Raw genomic sequence first — 21,596 nt, 5'->3', positions numbered from 1 at the left:
TATGGCCGTCTGAGCATCATACGTCATACAGATTGATGGTATGGCCGTCTGAGCGTCATACAGATTTATGGTATGGCCGTCTAAGCGTCATACGTCATACAGATTGATGGTATCGCCATCTTAGCGTCATACGTCATACAGATTTATGGTATGGCCGTCTGAGCATCATACAGATTGATGGGATAGCCGTCTGAGCGTCATACAGATTGACGGTATGGATGTCTGAGCGTCATACGTCATACAGGTTGATGGTATGGCCATCTGAGCATCATATGTCATACAGATTGATGGTATGACCGTCTGAGTGTCCTACAGATTGATGGTATCATACGTCATACAGATTGATGGTATGGCCGTCTGAGAATCATACGTCATACAGATTGATGGTATGACCGTCTGAGTGTCCTACAGATTGATGGTATCATACGTCATACAGATTGATGGTATGGCCGTCTGATCGTCATAAGTCATACAGATTTATGGTATGACCGTCTGAGCATCATACAGATTGATGGTATGGCCGTCGGAGCGTCATACGACATACAGATTGACGGTATGGATGTCTGAGCGTCATACGTCATACAGATTGATGGTATGGCCGTCTGAGCGTCATACAGATTGATGGGATAGCCGTCTGAGTGTCATACAGATTGATGGTATGGCCGCCTGAGCATCATACGTCATACAGATTGATGTTATGGCCGTCTGATCGTCATACAGATTGATGGTATGGCCATCTGAGCGTCATATGTCACATACAGGTTGATGGTATGGCCGTCTGAGCGTCATATGTCACATACAGGTTGATGGTATGGCCGTCTGAGCGTCATATGTCACATACAGGTTGATGGTATGGCCGTCTGAGCGTCATATGTCACATACAGGTTGATGGTATGGCCGTCTGAGCGTCATACAGATTGATGGTATGGCCATCTGAGCGTCATATGTCACATACAGGTTGATGGTATGGCCGTCTGAGCGTCATATGTCACATACAGGTTGATGGTATGGCCGTCTGAGCGTCATATGTCACATACAGGTTGATGGTATGGCCGTCTGAGCGTCATACAGATTGATGGTATGGCCATCTGAGCGTCATATGTCACATACAGGTTGATGGTATGGCCGTCTGAGCGTCATATGTCACATACAGGTTGATGGTATGGCCGTCTGAGCGTCATATGTCACATACAGATTGATGGTATGGCCGTCTGAGCGTCATATGTCACATACAGGTTGATGGTATGGCCGTCTGAGCGTCATATGTCACATACAGATTGATGGTATGGCCGTCTGAGCGTCATATGTCACATACAGATTGATGGTATGGCCATCTGAGCGTCATATGTCACATACAGGTTGATGGTATGGCCGTCTGAGCGTCATATGTCACATACAGATTGATGGTATGGCCGTCTGAGCGCCATATGTCACATACAGATTGATGGTATGGCCATCTGAGCGTCATATGTCACATACAGGTTGATGGTATGGCCGTCTGAGCGTCATATGTCACATACAGATTGATGGTATGGCCATCTGAGCGTCATATGTCACATACAGGTTGATGGTATGGCCGTCTGAGCGTCATATGTCACATACAGATTGATGGTATGGCCGTCTGAGCGTCATATGTCACATACAGATTGATGGTATGGCCATCTGAGCGTCATATGTCACATACAGGTTGATGGTATGGCCGTCTGAGCGTCATATGTCACATACAGATTGATGGTATGGCCGTCTGAGCGTCATATGTCACATTAATGGAATGTTCTGAGCCTTTCCTTTCTGTGTAATTATACAAACTTCTTTGCATACAATGGTATTTTCAGCATTTTTTTTTAAATAAATATGTTTTGCAACAGTAGAATTTCATTAGTGTTATTGGACTGGGAATTAAATAGGAAAGACATATTTAATTTATAAATACAATTTTCTCTATTTATTTATTTCCCGTCCTTCAGACTTTTCAGCAGTAAAACGTGTAAATAGCGCTCAGTCTCTACTGTAGGTCTTTAGTCTGGATTCAGATTGAGGCCTGTGAATAATCATGAGAGATAATTACACAAAACAGGTACTTCGATTGAAAGATAATAGAATCACCTTGAAAAACAATAGACTCCGCCTGGGAGAACTTGTTTTCCTTTTTATCACAACAAGAGGTATAGAAACGCCTTCTGGCTTGTTATTGAAACTAAGGACAAGACACAATCCTTTCAGGGGATGGAAAGGCAAATGTCAATGCAAATGATAACTGAGGGAAAATCTATGTTTAAAAATGAACTGTTATTACTGATATTACTTGGCGGATAGCTTTATGTAATCTATATGTGGAATTTATCTTTAAAAGTTCATAAGAAAGATGTGTTTCAGCACTTAAAAGGACCACTATCGCGAAAATCGTAAAATGTAAAATACATGTAAATATATACAAATAAGAAGTATGTTTCTTCCAGAGTAAAATGAGCCATAAATTACTTTTCTCCTATGTTGCTGTCACTTACAGTAGGTAGTAGAAATCTGACAGAACCTACAGGTTTTGGGCTAGTCCATCTGGGGGATTCTCATGGGGGATTCTCAGGGTTTTGTTTAAAAAAAGCACTTAGTGAATAGCAGCCGCTCAGTCCAACTGCCAAAAAAGTGTGCAGTGAGCAGGAAAGCTGGTAAGCATGATTGTATAAATCCATTTCAGGGTATGTCCTTATGAAGAATAAAAACCTTGCTGAGAATCCCCCATGAGGAGATGGACTAACCAAGCAAGATCACAGACCAATTTTCCCCCCTTCCATGTAGTATGAGAGCCATAGTCTACACAGTCTTTTCTATTGAGCTGAACTCCCCATCAGATCAAAAAATTTGCATGATGCTTTACAGAAAGATGCTGTACACATGCAACAGATCAGTATCTGCAAAAGATCCGTTCCTGCAAAATGCATTCATAGTCTATGATATCTGCAGATCATCATACACACCTTGTTTAACAGACATTCATCTGCAGATCAGATCCACCAGGATGGATTTTCAGATCTGCAGATGATTGTCTGATCTGCAGTTGAATGTCCGTTAAACAAGGTGTATGAGATCTGCAGATATCATAGACCAGCCTTTCTCAACCTTTCTACCCTGGAGGAACCCTGCAAATAGCTTTTGGATCTCAAGGAACCCCTGCAAACAATTTTTTGATCTCGAGGAACCCCCGCATTTATTTTGCAGGAGGCATGGTCTTTAAAAGTATGTGTGGCTGTTTATTTCACTACCCCTATTACACTGCCACTCATTATACTGCCTCCTAAGCCCCTAATTTAGTGCTTCTTGTTACAGTATCACCTATTATAGTGAGCTCCATTATACATCCCCACGATGGGGGAAAATGCCAAGGAACCCCTGCAGTGTACTCAAGGAACCCTGGGGTTCCAGGGAACCCTGGTTGAGAAAGCCTGTCATAGACTATCAATGCATTTTGCAGGAACTGATCTTTTGCATGTGTACAGCATCTTTGTGTACAGCATACTATGAGAGCATACTCTACACAGTCTATTCTATCTACACAGTCTATTCTATTGAGCTGAACTCCCCATCAGATACACATCTTTGCAAGGTGCTGTACTCAACGATGGGAGGGACTGTTAAGTGACATGACTCTATACTCTGTACAGCGCAGCGGAACTTGCCGGTGCTATATACATACTAAATAATAATAATAATTAAAATAGAGAGGAATAGGGTGGTCTTCCTCTCTAGAAGAATACGGCCCAGTGCACACCAAAACCGCTAGCAGATCCTCAAAACGCTAGAAGTTTTTGAAGCAGATTTCAGAGCGATTCTAGGCATGTTTAGAGACTTTTCTAAACATGCCTAGCAGTTTTGGGAGCGTTTTTGTGTAGCAGATTACAAATATTGTTACAGTAAAGCTGTTACTGAACAGCTCCTGTAACAAAAACGCCTGGAAAACGCGTTTTCCAGAGCGGTTTGAGTTTTTCCTATACTTTACACTGAGGCAGAAACGCTTCTGCAAACCGCAAAAGTGCTGCAGGACCCACGTTTGCTAAAAACCGCAAACCGCCGGTGTGCACCATCCCAATGAAATACATTAGCCAAGTGTTTTCACAGGCGGATCGCTTCAAAAACCGCTCGGTGTGCACCAGGCCTAAGCCAGTCGTAAAACGGCTCAGTTTTTGATAAATCCTGATCAGGTGTATTGCATTCTTTTTGTTCTCTAGCCCACGCAAGTGCGTTCAGGAAATGATAAATTATACATCCAAGCTGTAAAGCAATGACCTTCCTCATTACTCCCTGAGCATGATATGGTCTGAGGTCTGCGCAGTTACCCTTGTTTATCATAAAGGAGGCACCTCAGTGATTTTTACAACCAGCTGGGCTTAATGTGGCCCGTAGAAATGAGTGAACAGTCTCTTCTGGAGATCTCATTCACAGCAGGTTATGAGCCATAAAATTCTCAAAACCACCAGAAATGTGAAGTCCAAGAATGATTGCAAAATACCACCTTGTACCAGCAGCTTCCATCTTACTACTGACATACAAAAGGGCTTCATTTGACTATAATTCATACGTATAAAACAAGTCACATGACCTTTCATAGCCCTAGAGGGGACTCCTCGTCATGGCAACACCACGCGATTTTGTCCTCTATGGAAACCAGTATGGGAGGCGTGTCCCAGACCGCCACAGTAGCCCAGTTAGAATATAGGTATAGAAACAGGAAGTCCTGGCTGGCAAGCAGATCCTCTATTTAAAGCGGGACTTCAGTGAAAATAATGTAATAAAAAAAGTTCAACTCTTTAAAGTGCTTTTGTAACTTTCTTCCAGCTTTCTCCAAAGTATCCTTCGGAGAGTACTATGGCCAGAAGATCAGGATTTCAGCAGTTATCAGAGGGCATTGTTACCAGAGCATCAGCATTATTTTTTATGTAAGTGTATGCACAATTAAGCCAAAAAACACTAACATATATAAATCCATCAATGTCTGGCAAAGGTCTGGGTCTGGAACATTGGGCCCCTGTCCATATTTTCGAGATCGTAAAGCTGTTGTTGAATTGGTTAGGAGATTTTCATCCATTAGTAGTCCCAAGCTTAGTAAGGAGGAAACAAGGTGCTTGGGGGTTCATTCCTCCCAAATTTTTGAGATAAGAAAGAGGGACATTTAAGCCACGCCCATGCCACACTTCTAATCATGTCCCCAGGCACACCCCTAGTTATGCATACCAAGAAAATTTCATAAGAAAAATATGTTGTTTTATAATTCAAACCACACTGGTCCTTTCTATCCTGGTTCATTCTATTAACATGAAAATAAGAAATATCAATTTAAAGGATGGGAATAAAGTTTAGAGTCAGTTAAAGGTTTTTCAGTAGAAAGATACATACTGTATATCTACATAGATTTGTACATCAGTCCTGAAAGAGGGACAAATGAGGAAAAAAGAGGGACAGAGAGACTGGGTTCCCAAAGAAGGACTTGTTCTCCGAAAAAGGGACAGTTGTGAGCTATGGGGGTTAATGTGTAAAAAGCGTGTCAGGATTTTATGCAAGCTCGGGAGACACTTGCTAGGAAGCCACTAACAGCCACTGAGATTCATCTAGTGACCACACGTTGCTTTACTGAGGCCACATCTGGAATGGGCCATCTTTTCACAAAAAAGTATCCATTTGACGTAATCATGGGGAAAGAAGAGTCACCAAATGAATAAGGAGCATTGAGAACCTCAGGTAGGAAGAAGGTCAAGGTCAACTTAGGTCTCTTTTCCACGGACAGTTGATAGGCACAGTGAAAAGCCTCTGAAACTCTCACAACTGCTTGATGCTGCCTGGCAACTGCTCACTGCTGCTTGGTAACTGCTTGTTGAGCACACAGTTCAACTGCCCGTGGAAATGGGCCCTAAGGAAGATTGAGAGGGAATAGGATCACCCTGTATAAGCATAGAAGAGTTGAGTGTGAGAGGGAATAGGATTATTATTATTAGTAGTATTTATATAGTGCTGACACCTTCCGCAGTGCTGTACAGAGTATTTACATAATCTTGTCTTATGCTGGGAATACACGGTTCGTTTTTGCCTTCGTTTAAACCTTCGTTTCGATTGTGCCTTTTGTCCTTTTCGATCCTGAAATAATCGGTCATACGGTTAATATCACCACCCACGGTTTCGTTTTTTTTTTCGATTCTGATGGTTTCGTTTTTCCAATGATCGAAGGCTGCAAAGAAACGAAACGAAAATCCCTTTTTACAGGGACGGACTAGCATAAACGAATATATAATCGATCTGAACAGCCATCAAGCCTACCAATGGCTCGATTAGATGGATAAAGAGAGATAATATCAAACATGTTCGATCACTAGTCGTTCGTTTTTGGGGTCTATTAATCGAAACTATAATGAGATTATGACTATTTTCACATACATTTTCAACACTCGATTCGTTTACCGAACGAATCGAAGGTTTAAACGAAGGCAAAAATGAACCGTGTATTCCCAGCATTAAACTGTCTCTCAGAGGAGATCACATCTAATCCTTCCATAGTCATATGGCTATCATAGTCTACAGGCAAATTTTAGGGAGAAGCCAATTAAATGATCTGCTGCCAGAATACTGCTGCCAGACTGTTAACCAACCAACCCCGTCACTGCCACATAACGCTAGTCCTGCACTCCCTTTACTGGCTACCTGTAGAATGGAGGATCCTATTCAAGATCGGCCTACTGACATTTAACCACTTAAGTACCAGCGGTCTCTGCCCCCTTAAGGACCAGAGGCCGCTGGTACAATACCGACAGAATCCCAACGAATAGCCGTGCATACCCGCTTCAATCGCTGTCACCGTCGCACGCCAGGATCCTCCTGACATAGACTCTTCCGTCTCTACGACGACACAGTCATGTGAGCCGGTCAGGAGCCGCTTTCATTGAGCAGCTTTCATTGATAGACACGGCCAGGAGCCAATTAAATCAGCTCCTGACTGGCTCACATGGCTCTGCCGTCATAGAGACAAGCAGAGCCAGTGAGCTGCAGCGAGAAAGGTCGGGTTGAGTGGTGCGATCGGCGGAGAGCAACGGAAACGGCGGATGCGTGCTGTGGGCGGTGATTGAAATCGCCCTGCTAGCCAGGAGCCCATCAAAACAGGGCGTAGATTTAAATCACCGTGGTCCTAATGTACTTAAATCACTTCATAATCTGGGCCCTGGATACATGAAAGAAATGCGTAGCAATCCCTGCAATCTCAGATCCACAGGTTCTAATAATCTAGTCATACCCAGAGTCCACCGGGAAACTTTTGGTCCCAGAGCCTTCTGTCATGCTGCTCCTACATTATGGAACTCCTTACCTCAGCAGATCAAGACAGCTCTATCTCTGGACGTGTTTAAATCCAGACTGAAAACCCACCTGTTCAGTTTGGCATTTGCAGAATTATAATTTTGTTTGTTGTGTGAATACTTCATCCTAATGCCAACTACTGAACCTGAGATAGCCTAAGCCAGGGGTGCCCATTAGGTAGATCGCGATCTACCGGTAGATCGCGAAGGCCTTCATGGTAGATCCCGACCCCATTATATCTTCCATTCTGTATATACAAGTGTGCTCCTAAAATTGTACATAGGTAGCTCACTTTGACTTGCTAATTTTTAAAAGTAGCTCACAAGCCGAAAAAGTGTGGGCACCTCTGGCCTAAGCGCTTTGAGTGCTATGGGAGAAAAAGCAGTATAGAAATGTTATTGTTATTGTTGTATGTTTTTTTGAGATGTGGGAGGAAACTGAGTGCCTGGAGGAAACCCACACAGAACATACAAACTCCCCAAAAATTGCAAACAGAATAAAACGGCATAAGTGTGAAACACCCCTTTCAACCTGAGCCGTATTTTCTGTATCCCCTCATTGTTCATCCAATTCCCTCTCTAGAGCAATCTGGGAGACCACAGACAATTTTATTTGTTATGTTATTTTGACTACAGCCCCTCTTTAAAGGAGACCCAAGTTGACATGTGACATGGTGAGATAGACAAGTGTATGTACAGTGCTAAGCACACATAACTATGCTGTGTTCCTTTTTTTCTTTCTCTACCTGAACAGGTTAAAAACCAGGCATGCAAGTGACAGTTTCTGTCCGGGTCGGGACCGGGTCAGACTATAGCGTAACCCTCACTTATAAGGAATTACAGACATAAAATATTTTCCTGGCTGAAAATGGCTTCTGGGAGCAGAAGATAGATAAAAAGGGGCAATAGTTCATAGATTTTAGCTCTGGCATACTTCAATGAATGTGTCATTGAGAAGAGGACACGAAACAGTAAAAACTTAAAAATTAGATTTAAATTTAAAATAAAACCGTGGGATAACTAAAAAAAAAAAAGACATTTTTAGGAAAAGGAGGCTAGATAAAATTGTTTATCTCAGCATTGTTTTTTCACCTCGAATGTCCTTAAAAGAGAACCCAAGGCGTGTTCTGTATACAATCACCTGCCTCTGTGCCCCCAGGCTCCCCCCTGTGCTCTGCTGTCCTCTCTTATAAAAAGCGCCAGGCTAGCGACAAGCAGATTGTCGCTAGCCTGTTACTTACCTCTGGCTGTCATTCACCTGCCGCTAGCCTGGCGCTTTTTAGAATGAGTTCACAAACCCACCTCGGGTTCTCTTTAAGGCTCCTCTGGATCTCCCTCACTACGTGTTTCCCTTTAACAGCGTCGGACATCATCTACTTCCTGGGAATCCTTCGAGGGAAGATAGTGAAGACATTTAAGGCTGTTTTGTTACAAGACACAGGAGCTAAGAATGGCCATCACGTTTTATCAGCACAATCCCAGTGATGGCAGCAGCGGGTGAATGCGTCTCTGCGTGGGACGGCGTACCTGCCCTGCAGCCAGTGCTCTGCCTACTGCTGCCCCCATACATCAGGCTACAGAGAGGAAATGCTCAGAGTGCCCGCGGAGAAGCTCTGCATACAGATGCGGCCGCTCATTATACTGGCAGATTACAGCTCCGTGCTTACTTAACCAGATAAATAGGATGAAAATGCCAGCAGAGTGGCCAACGACCGCATTTACTTTCTAGCAGGGATGCTTCGCTTGCTGGGCGACGGCTCCAGATCAGATAAGGATTAAGATGACATGGGGGCCCTGGGGAAGATAGCAATTTTCTGCACACTGCTGATGGTCACCTGGCTTTTTCTTAGTAAGATTTGGTGGGGCTAGCATCCACTAGGCCCCTAGACGCTCACCAGGCCCTAGGCAACTGCCTAGGTTGCCTTGTGGATGTTCCAGATGGGAAATAGTAGAAAATGGACCCTACAATACAGAATTTTGCTTTAGGGGCCTTTTCCACTTCGAAATGTGATTGCATTTGTTCATTGTCGTGAGTTATGTTTCTAATATTGGCAACTTGTATTTGATGTTAGTTTAGTCTGTGATTTTCTGTGCATATGTTTGTGCATATTCAGCATTTTGCCTGATGTTTATATTTCATGTAAGCTTCTCAATAAAACTTTAAAGCAAACCTGAACTGGAAAATAAAAGTCAAAATAAACATACACAGGCCATACTTACCTCCTGTGTAGTCTACTCCTTAAAGAGACTCCGTAACAAAAATTGCATCCTGTTTTTTATCATCCTACAAGTTCAAAAAGCTATTCTAATGTGTTCTGGCTTACTGCAGCACTTTATACTATCACTGTCTCTGTAATAAATCAATGGGCTCGATTCACAAAGCGGTGCAAAGTGTTAGCACCGTGGTGAAAAGGCCCTTATCACGCCTAAAGTCACTTTAGGCATGATAAGAAGAAACTCGCGCGAAGTTGCCGCGCGTACGCGCGTACGCGCGTAAGTGCGCGCGCAACACCCGACGCTTCGCGCGAAGCTCCCATTAAACCCTATGGGACTTTGCGCGCGCTCTCACGCGCGTACGCGCGGTAACTTCGCGCGAAGAGCAGGAAAAATCGGTGATAACTCAGTGGTGAAAAGGTCATCACGCCTAAAGTCTTTTAGGCGTGATAACTGGGTTATCACCGCTTTGTGAATCGAGGCCAATGTATCTTTCCCCTGTCAGACTTGTCAGCCTGTGTCTGGAAGGCTGCCAAGTTCTTCAGTGTTGTGGTTCTGCTATGAACTCCCCCTTCCAGGCCCCTCTATGCACACTGCCTGTGTGTTATTTAGGATTAGAGCAGCTTCTCTCTTCTCTCTTATCTTTTACAAGCTGGATAAATCGTCCTCTGAGCTGGCTGGGCTTTCACATACTGAAGAATTACAGACAAGGGCAAAGCTGTTTGCAGGAAGAAACGAGCAGCCTGAAACTTCAGTGCATGAGAACAGGGGGAAAGAAACACACAAATGATCTCTTGAGATTCAAAAGGAAGGGTGTATACAGCCTGCTTGTGTATGGATGTATTTTCTATGTGTGGACATACTGTACATCAACCTACTTCCTGTTTTGGTGGCCATTTTGTTTGTTTATAAACAAACTTTTTAAAACTGTTTTTAACCACTTTTAATGCGGCGAGGAGCGGCAAAATTGTGTCAGAGGGTAATAGGAGATGTCCCCTAACGCACTGGTATGTTTACTTTTGTGCGATTTTAACAATACAGATTCTCTTTAAATCTCTTTCTCCTCTCCTGCGTGCTGTTTGTCCACTGTGATCAATTACATTCTCCATCGTCCATTCCATTACCCCTTAACAGCTTCCTCGTCAGCACACTATTAAACTGTAATATCGCCCACGTGAGCCTTACAGAAACATGGACATAACCTTGCACATTAGTTGTCCTATGAGTTATAACTGCCAGCAACTGATATTTAACTGACAGCAACTGATATATTTCAGTTCTGACCAAATCTTGTCAGAAATAGAAGGAATCATTGTTAGAGGAGATGGAGAGCTACTGAGAGCAACTGACGGCGACCTAAGTATATAATAATTTGCAGGTACATCATGTATTTATTTTAAAGAATTTTACGAAGTGCAGGTTCCCTTTAAATAAAAAAAAAGAAAAAAAAAAGAAAAGAAATGTACTTGCAAGCTCGCCGCAATCGCGTTTCTTCCTAATTTCTACCAGCGTGATCCCACCATGATAGGGCTGCGATCCGTCGGGTGTACGGCGTGATACACATGCGTTTTGCATTTGCGATTTGCTCCAGGGAAAAAAATAAAGTGGGAAAATTACTTTAATTGACAAATCGCAGGCTGAATCGCATAGCGCTGCCATTGCTATTTGATTTTCCTGTGCTCTTATACAACATATAGGTGCTCAAAGGCAACAAAATGCAGCAGAACGGCCATCACATTCGTGGAAAATTGCGTCCCAAAAGGTTATTGCACTTTCCATTTGTTTTCACTGTATATATTGTTTTGCGATTCGATAGAGATTGGAATCAGGTCGTAAAATGTTGTTAGTAGTAAAGGGCACCTTTTGCTTCTCCAGGCCCAAGCATCAGCAGCGGATACCCCCTTTCCCACCAGAAATCTTTTCCTTTTCTCAAAAAGATCATCGGTGGGGGGTGGGGAGGTCTGTATGGCTGATTTTGTGGTGAAACCCCTCCCACAGTGTGATGTCATGACCATGGTCCTGACAGTTTGCTATCTGTGAACCTTGTTACATTGTGGGAAACAATGGCTTTTTCCAACTGCCAAGCAAGCAGTATCTCCCTTTGTGTATAGAACTCTCAGTAACAAACATTCCGCACAGATCACCTGACAGAACTAAAGGTGTCCCCAATAGTGATAACTGTCAGAATGTAAATCAAGGAAAGGAATTTTACAATAGGCAAACATTGACTAAATAATCTATAAATATTGTAAAAAATAAGCAATTTTATTCATTATGTTATTTTCACTACAGTTCACTAGAGTTCCTGTTCCACTTCAGCCCCAGAGCAATTTTCATATATCAGCTCTGATCCCAGTCATTCGGCAATAACTTTATTACTACTTTTCACACCTATATGATCTATACATTGTTTTGTTTTTTCTTTCAGGACAAAATTATGCTTTTAGTGGGTGATATTTTTGTTTAGCAACCTTACTTTCTATGCATTTTTAAGGGAAAAAAACAGAAAAAAAAAAACCACACTGTTTCTCCAGTTACATTCATTGTAGCTTTACAATAAGCCATGCTAACTAAGTCCACACATTTTATTTGCCTATCCATCCTGATCATAGGCAAATGCGGGTGGTGTGTGTGTGTGTGTGTGTGTGTGTGTGTGGGGGGGGGGTATTTCAGCTGCCCAAAATCCCCCCTCAGACCAGAGGCGGTGTAGTGTCTGGGGACAAGCACAAGTTGAGACACCAGAATTTCTACAGGTATCCTGCAGCTCACAGCACCGCCCCCTTTCTTTCCCTGCTACAGTTGATTTTGGATGAAGCAGCAGCGTATATACAGAGCATGGAGCAGCTCTGGGGAACTTAACAGAGTCAGGTATGAGCACAGCCCTGTGCCTTGCTGTGTGACTGCTTCACTTTACCCTTCATTAGCAATGTCGGCTGTCCTCATTATTATCTGTATCAAAATTGATCCTCATCAATCTCGTTGCTGGTCAGCATCATGTTCTACCATATTATTATGCTGCATTATGCGTTGCTGAGGGAGACCTTTCAGGAATTCCGTCCTTAAAAATCCTGGGTTTGCCCCTGCTGGTTACTACAATGTTTAGATTATGTTCCTAGTACAATGCATGATGACAATATTGTATTTGGAAATAAAGGTGTCTTTTTTCTGTTTTGTGTTCTTTGCTTTCTCATTGTACACTATCGATGATTAAAAGATCATATTTGCATAAATAATAGTAATACACCCTCCTGGCATAATTATTTAAAAGCCAAGTTAATAAAGGTAACAGCGTATGTATTTTCTTTTATATTCTGTCACTTTGTTTTCATTTTACAAGTCATTTATTTGGTACAAAATATGCAAAAATTGTATTGCTTTTAATTCAGTTTGTCACAAAAAAAAGACATAGGCCTCAACCCTAAAACACTCTAAAATCCATGCTATTACTGTTAAAATGTTACCGCATGTGTTTCGTATATAAGTTTGGTCATCAGTTTGAAAATTACTTTTTATGTTTTGATTGAGGTTTAAGTTTGTCCCTATTCATTTTTTATGTAAAGTGGGTCCAAGCTTTAAAAACACACCAAATTCTATTCTACAAGTTGTCACGGTAAAAATGATACATTTAGTAGTAAACCGGTGGTGCACTCTCCATAGCTACACTGAACGTATATCTATGTCCTGTTTGCATCAAAGGACCACTCCAGCGAAAAACGTAAGCAGTTAAAATCTGACAGAACCGACAGGTTTTGGACTAGTGCATCTCATCATGGGGGATTCTCAGGAGTTTCTTTCTTTTAAAAGTATTTCCTAAATGCCAGTTTCTAAGTCTAATGCTACGTACACACATGTGACAACGATCGTTCGTTGAGAACGACGAACGAACTTTTAATTGATGAAAGAACGACCTAAGTAAAGTTAGTTTTAAAAGGTGTGTAACGATCTGATCGTTAGAACGAACGTTACATCACGTAAAGCAACTATTGCGCCTGCGCATAAAAATGAGAAGTTTCAGGGAGAAATAGTGAAATGCGCATGTCAAGCCTAGTACGAACGACCGTTTCCAACGATGTACTACTTTTGCAAACGATCGTCATTGATTAAAATCCGCCGAGACAGAACTTTCTTTTGTAGCAATTTGGCTCGTTCGTCGTTTGCCTTAATAGTCGGTGGTTAGTTTTTTGTAACGATCGTCGTTGGTAAAGATCGGGGAACGATCGTTACAAACGACTATAGTCGCATGTGTGTACGCACCTTAAGGCCACATACACACATCAAACCATAGTCTTTTGAAAATGAAAGATCACAGACCAATCTTACCCCCTTCCATGTAGTGTGAGAGCCATACCTTCACAGTCTTTTCTATGGAGCTGAACTCCCCATCACAAAAAAATCTTTGCAAGATGCTGCACACAAAGATGCTGTACAGACACAAAAGTTCAGTATCTGCAAAAGATCTGTTCCTGCAAAAGATCTGTTCCTGCAAAAGACCCGTTCCTGCAAATTGCATTCATAGTCTATGAGATCTGCAGATCCTCATACACACCTTGTTTAACAGACATTCATCTGCATATCTGACAATCATCTGCAGACAGGGCCGAGGCAGAGGCTGGAGAGGCTCCAGCCTCAGGGCGCAGTGTAAGAGGGGGCGCAGAATTCATTCAGCTGTCAATCCTAATTGTGTTTGAAGCAGAAAGAAATAAGAAAAGGGGATACATGACAGTGACTGCAAGCCAGATAACTAGAGATTAAGGTGTTGGGGAGGTTGTGGGCCCTGGGGCACCTATTAGTCTAATAGCAATCAGTGTGTGACGGTTGGGGTGGGAGGGATGGAGGGGCGCACTTTGGTGTCTCAGCCTTGGGTGCTGGAGGACCTTGTCCCGGCTCTGTCTGCAGATCTGAAAATCCATCCTGGTGGATCTGATCTGCAGATGAATGTCTGTTAAACAAGGTGTGTATGATAATCTGCAGATATCATAGACTATGAATGCATTTTGCAGAAACGGATCTTTTGCAGAAACGGATCTTTTGCAGGAACAGATCTTTTGCAGATACTGATCTGTTGAATGTGTACAGCATCTGTGTGTGCAGCATCTTGCAAAGATTTCTGTCTGATGTGGAGTTCAGCTCCATAGAATAGACTGTGTAGGTATGGCTCTCATACTACATGGAAGGGGGGAAAATTGGTCTGTGATCTTTCATTTTCAAAAGACTATGGTCTGATGTGTGTATGAGCCTTAACTGTCAAAACAGTAAGATACCAGCCAGCCTCCTTAACGGCAGTTAGCAACTGCTTTTCAGGAAATGTTTTTGAAAACAAAAAAATATCCTGAGACACCCCCATGAGGCAATGGACTAGTCCACAACTGGTCAGTTCTGTCAGATTTTAACTGCTTACTTTTTTTGCTGGAGTAGTCCTTTAAGTGGTTATCAGAATATTTGATCTGGTCCTTTTTTATTCCAGTTCTGCTCAATTTTTCCCAGCACTGATTCTGATAAATCCCCTCCTCAGATCTATGAATTTTTAATATTTGTCTGTCATTAGCTGGTTAAAGACTGCGCCCCTCGTCCGGGTCATAGAGAAGCAGAGTGAAGACAGCTAAAAGTTTAGAAAATTATGCAGCTGCCCGCATGAGACTGGAAACTGACAAACAATTAACTGTCAGCAGATTAGATAATCAGCTGCAAATTAATTAACAGTCAGTTCCTGGATTTGACTTACCCCCTACAAAGCTGCATTTCCTCTGATGCAAACATTAGCTTCATGCCAACCCCAATTTGCATATTTGTTGAATATAGATCAGGGCCTCCTTTTAGGACATTTGCAGCCCACGTTGAGGCACAGATTTATAGGCATTTAACAGAACATGATACGTATTGTATGAAGGATGCATAAACAAGGCTGGTGAAAAGCATTGTAGTGTTTGTAAAGTGTGAATAGAAGCTACCTGCTGCATCAGTTTATAGTTCTTCATTACTTCTGTTGGCAGTATCAACAGAATTACCTAAACTGCAGTATAGTAAAGCTACCACAAGATGTCACTGTGTGTAGAGAGTGATGATGATCTTTATGGCATTGTTATTTCCTGTGGGCCCCTCAAGCTACCTATACTGGTTGCATTCCTATAGGTGGGTTGGCTACTTACCTATACTGGGAGGCACCTTTGGCTACCTATACTGGTGGTCAAATCTGGCGACATTTACTGGGGGATGATACATAATACAATACAATAACACTTGTAAAGCGCTTTTCTCCTATAGGGCTAAGAGCACATAGATACTGTATATTCTGGTGTATAAGACTACTTTTTAAACCCTTGAAAATCTTCTGAAAAGTCAGGGGTCGTCTTATATGCCAGGTGTCATTGATGCCGGGTGATACGCCCTATCCTGTTACCGCCTATCAGATCTCGCTGCTGAGGACTGTAGTGAAGCGGCGCAGGCGCACATGTGTGAGATCTGAGAGGCAGAGAAGGAGGTAAATAGGGTACAAGGGCGGGGCCAGAAGGGTGATGTTTTATGGGCACTGTGCAATCTAGTCTTCCATACCGCTCTGATAAACAGGGAGACAGGGAGAGCTGACCAAGGGAGTTGACCAATCCAACCAGTCAATCGCCTATGGCTACCAATAGTGGGTGCTACCTAATACTGAGTGGCACCTCTGAGCTACCAAACACAACGGCAACCTAAAACTGGTGTTGAGCACAAAAGAAGTTCAATAGACACCTCCTTGCATGTTTCATGGCCAAAAGTAGACTTACTCAGAGGATCACTTTCAAAATTAAGGACTTGCAGTTTATTGTTTATCTCCATTATTAATTGGAGAAGACAATTTTCTGCATATTAGGGGGTTGTCAACTTCCTCCATGAGCTTTCAATGAGAAAACGAGAGAGAACACCGAAAGCCCAATACAGTGCTGTATGTACTGGATTGATGTGGGTGATGAGAGGCAAGTATGTAAAGTTATACTCACAAACATGGGCTACCACTAAGGCAACCATTGTAGATGCAGGTGGGGAGATTAGACCTGTCCCCACTCAGGATTAAGAAGTCGCTCTCCGTAGATCTGGAAACAAGGGGTTAGCAGACCCTTCTACTATGGGTGGACTCGAACAATGTGGAAATAAACAAAGGCGCCAAAAGGATTAAATTAACTAAAACTTAAAGAGACTCTGTAACAAAAAAAAGTTTCCCTGGGTGTACTCACCTTGGAAGGAGGAAGCCTCAGGGTCCCAATGAGGCTTTCCCCTCCCCTGTAGCTGCAGGCAATCCAGCGCTGGCTCCCCCGAAGCGTCCCGCAATCCTGGATCGACAAGGCTTGCTATATTTACCTTTCCTGGCTCTGGGGGCGCTGTTGCGGCTCTCAGCACAGAGATAGGCGGAAATAGCCGATCTCTGTTGGGTCAGCTCTACTACGCAGGCGCAGGAGACTTGCGCCTGTGCAGTAGAGTGGACTGACAATTTGCTATTTCCGCCTATCTCCAAGTGGAAAGCCAATACTGTGCCTGCACTGGAGCTGGGAAGGTAAATATTTACATCCCCGCTGTTCGGAGGGGCGCTGCGAGACCGCCATGGGACATAGGAGGACGGGGGCAGCCTCGATAGGATCCAGAGGCTTCCCCCACCCGAGGTGAGTACCCCCCAGGGGAACTTTTTTAGTTACAGGTTTTCTTTTAAAAAAAAATGGGGGAGGCAGTGGTGGACTTACCTCCTCCAAGCAGACACAAAAACAGGTTGATATTATATAAACAAGCAAATGTATTTATATATACACTACAAAGGGTCAAAGAAACGCATTTCGCAGGTGTGCCCCGCTTCATCAGGCAATAGGGGATGGAGCCTACAGCAACAAGAGTCTATAACTCAGCTTAGCGCCTCTGTGAACTGTTGTGGTTATTTCCACCCACTCAGTATTGTATAGTGCTCAGTAGAACATGCATGAAGTTTTGTATAGTGCTCAATAGTACATGACCTCCAAACAGCCTAGCGATCACCCTAAACAGCGTACATTCATTCATTGCCATTTCCCAGCAGCCTCTCTTCTTGTCGTTTTCAGTCCCGTATCCTCCATCAGGAATAAACTAAAAAAAATACATATGTCTATTCCCATTATGAGTGCTCAGCAACTCTGGTTTTATTTTTTTCATATTATCCTTTATGACATCCGTTTTTGCTTTATTATTCGAACTACCGTCACTGACATTGAACAGGACAAAAAAAAAGAATAGGCGTGAACTCTGCTCCCTTTCCTTGAAATGAATGGAGGGAATGGGGACGGAAAGGCTTTTTAATGATCTATGCTGTTCTCACAGCGTCTAACCTTGGAGGAGAGATTGTTTACTAAGCAATGTAACACAGCATTGAAAAATCTCTCCCCCCCCCCCCCCCTACCCCCGTTTTATTAAATAGTCAAAGCAAGATGATTCACATTTATTTTATAACACGTGAAGGGGGCGTTTTCCTCCCCACGTTATAAAGGGAGGAAAGAGAAAAACTAATCAGAATTTTAGCAAGGCAATCCAACCTCAAGCAGCTGACCTTACCCTGGGCTGGCGGTCGCGGGACTGGTTTCCCTCTGTAGAGCAGCTCCTTGGTGAGCTCACGTGAAATAATTACCTTTGGGGCTGGGAGCATACTTACAATTTCACAAGTGTTGTGTGGTTTGCTACACTCTACATTCATTTCACATCCAGGGGTGCAACATTGGCCCCCACGACCCCTTCTGTTGCGGGGGGGCGAACACAGTGAATGTGAACCGCAGGCTGTAGCAGAGCACAGGGAGTAACTTTGGCGCGGTCAGAAGACGGAGCTGAAGTTATTTTTAAAACACAATAATTCAGCCTCCAGCAATAGCTGGAAGCCGAATTATTTCATTCCCCACCATCCAGCCTGGAGGGGGAATAGTATTTAACACGGCCGGGACTTGTGCAGAAGCAGGATCAGCCATATACCGGCTGTATCCTGCGCCCAAGTCTCCTGGTGCCGATTCCTCTCGTACGCGGGATGGGGACCAGGAGCTGGAGGGTGGGCCTGGGAGCAGTAGAGCGAAACAAACATTACCTGCTACTGGAGGAAATACAGGTTCTCTTCACTTCCGGTTCAGTTTACAAGTGCCGTGTAGCCAGCCAATCACCATGCGGCTTCGGTCCCTGTCACATGACATGGGAGTAAAGCCACGTGTTGATTGGCTGGCTGCACAGCACTTGAAGACTGAAAAGGTAGTGAAGAGGGTCCTGAATTGCCACCAGGGGTAGATAATGTAGAACCCTCTTGCTCTGCATTGTGCAGGACCAGGCCCACCTAGCTCCCATCCACCCCCCGTGATGCAGAGGAGCAGCTATGTGTGGGCAGGGGGGTACATATGTCCCCGGGCGCAGCACTGTGAGGGCGCTCAGCATGGCCATTGCACCCCCACATGCATGAGAAGTGGCTCGCTAGCTGCCTGAAATGCCCCTGCTTCTCTCCCTCCTTATGCAGAAGTGTTAACAGCAGCAGAATAAAGCTATCTAAAGGGGGGGGGGGGGCATCTGGCTATCTAAAAGGGTGAAGGGGGCACATCTGACTAAGTAAAGGGGCTTACGTTTGGCTACTTAAAGAGGGGGCACATCTGGCTATCTGAATGGGGTAAGGGGGCACATACAGTATATCTAAATAACTTTTGACTCCACACATGACCGCATTCTGATGTGTGGCAACGCCCATTTTGTCCGCGAGAGCAAGAACTGTGTTTGTCCCCAGGCGATGAAAACCCTAGCTACGCGTCTGCCGTGACGGTAATACAGCCCGATTTAGTTACTCCTCTGTCTGCTTTCAGGATTTCTGCACGATTTTCCAGAAAATGGCAAAATACAGTTGGGATGTGAAGGTCATGCGGAAAAAGGCAAAGTGCTGTCCAATTTTAAACCCAAGCAAAACCCAAACTACACACAACATGAGATTTATGAGTGGGCCATTGAAATCAATGGGCGGGCCACAATTTTGATAAGTGTGATCCCTACTTTGGCGTTTCCAATTATGCTGCAGTCTCTGTGCATCACAGACTTCCTGAGCCTCAGACTGCAGTCTTTTCAGAGAGATCGGTCTGTGCCCGCCCCTCTGCAGCCATAACAGTATGAGAATGATGGGAGATGGCCAATAAATGTAATGCTAATGGCATGCAGCTTTGAATTAGGCCAATCCAAAATTGATAGGAAGTTAATTGGATTGGCCCAGCCAGTTTTTCCCTGTGGGCACAGGGCCGATTATCTGACCACTCCAATCCATCTCTCTTTGGTGCGGAGTAGAAATGGTCGATTAAATGGTGATCAGGTGGGAAGCCTCATAGGGAAATTCTACTAACATGATTGGTTGCTGTTTCAACAGTTCTCCAATCTGGTTTTGAATAGGTAGTAATAGTAACTCCGCCTACACTATTCCACCATTTGCATTTGTTTCCCTTCTACTGGTTCACCTAAACCATACTAGCCAATAAAATAATATTTTCTCATGGGTGCATGCAATTTTAAAGTGTACCAGAGATCAAAATAACTAAAGATTTGATACTTACCAGTGGCTTCCTCCAGCCCCATAAGCTCGTCTGATTCTCACGCCGTCCTTCTGTGGTCTGTCGTTCAGCCGCGATCAGCCCCGGTAACAGCTCAGTCACATCCAGTCTGGGTCTTCTGTGCATGCGCGGACCTCCCGTGCATGCGCAGAAGACTCAGACTAGATCCGACTGAGCCAGATACCGGGGCTGATTGCCACTGAACGGCAGACCGCAGGAGGACGCACCCCCACCACTTCCTGTCTAGAAATTTCAGGCATTACTAATCAAACTCCAATAACCTAACCCCAGACATTTCTAGCACAGTGTAAGTGAATATAAGAAGTAAGCGCACAGATGCAACTTGTGAACAGTAAGCTAATCTGTGAAGTATGTCGCTATTAAGAAATCTATGGAATGACTCCATCTCTCACATTTGTTGTGCCTTCAGGACTATGTATCAGCATCACATACAATGCCTCTTTATCTGCTCCAGTTTGGTGTTGCATTTTCCTTTTTAGGGGCTTGAGGACTGGCCCTGAGTACACCCGTGCTGCTCATTAGTCACCAGTGCGCTACTGCCTTTTTTTGCATTGTTTATTATTCGGGTGTAGACATTTTAACAGCAATTCACATTTTTAGCCAAGGAGCATAAAGCAAATCTGTGTGAATAATCCGCTTGGTAAGCTGAAAGCATGTACCGGTAATGAGTGAAAATAAGGACATGCCTGCAGTGGCATAGCTAAGAAGCTGTGGGCCCCGATGCAAGTCTTACAATGGGGCCCCCCAAGCACTCTATACATAACAATTGATACGGCGCACCAAAACCTACCAATAGCAACTATAGTGTCAGAGGTGCAAGAAGGGGATGGGGAACAGTTTGTTAATGATTACCACTATTCAAAGTATCTACAGAAGTGATTATTCAGAGCATAGGACCAATAGAGAGCTAATACTGTAGTTAAGGGAGGGCCCTTCGGGGCCCCTCTGGCCCAAGGGCCCCGATGCGGTCACAACCTCTGCACTCCCTATTGCTACGCCCTCGCATGCCTGGTATTTGTATTCTAATTTGTTTATCTGCAGGTTTCCTTATTCCAGTTTTAATCTATCATGTGGGAACAGGAAGGCTGACCGTGTCCAGCATTTGCCTTCCTCGGTGTATGTGAGAATGATGGTTCCCCTGAAATGTTTGCTCTGGTTCCAGCCGTCACTTTTCCAGTGCTGACTTAAAACTGAAGCAGGAGGACTGGTTGCTATGGGAAACAAGCTCACAATAGGCTTGATTCACTAACCATAGCGCAGCGTAACAACGCGAGTTAGCTACTGCCAGGCGCGCTAGTTAATCACTGCCACCTAATGTAGACTTCCTGCACGCTAATGGAAACATGAGAGTGCGTAATCAGGCTCAGTCAGGGGAGCGGGCACTCAGCGCACGCTATGTTGCAGGTAGTGCAGCATATCGAATGCTAGTAAATTACGCCCGCTCACCCTGCAAATTAGGTGTGCTCCTCTCCTCCCGCCCTGAACC

At 43.8% G+C, this 21,596-nt stretch overlaps 1 protein-coding gene across 1 annotated transcript in view; it reads right to left on the bottom strand.

Moving 5' to 3' along the window:
- The window catches only part of LOC137538785 (neural-cadherin-like), a 242,347-nt gene that overhangs the window by 180,888 nt on the left and 39,863 nt on the right, over window positions 1-21,596 (bottom strand). The gene's annotated exons all lie outside the window — the stretch shown is intronic.

The sequence above is a fragment of the Hyperolius riggenbachi genome, chromosome 11, assembly GCF_040937935.1.
Source record: "Hyperolius riggenbachi isolate aHypRig1 chromosome 11, aHypRig1.pri, whole genome shotgun sequence".
In the NCBI taxonomy this organism is placed as follows: Eukaryota; Metazoa; Chordata; class Amphibia; order Anura; family Hyperoliidae; genus Hyperolius; species Hyperolius riggenbachi.
Note: the sequence above shows the minus strand (reverse complement) of the source record. Positions and strands in the feature narration are given on the sequence as shown.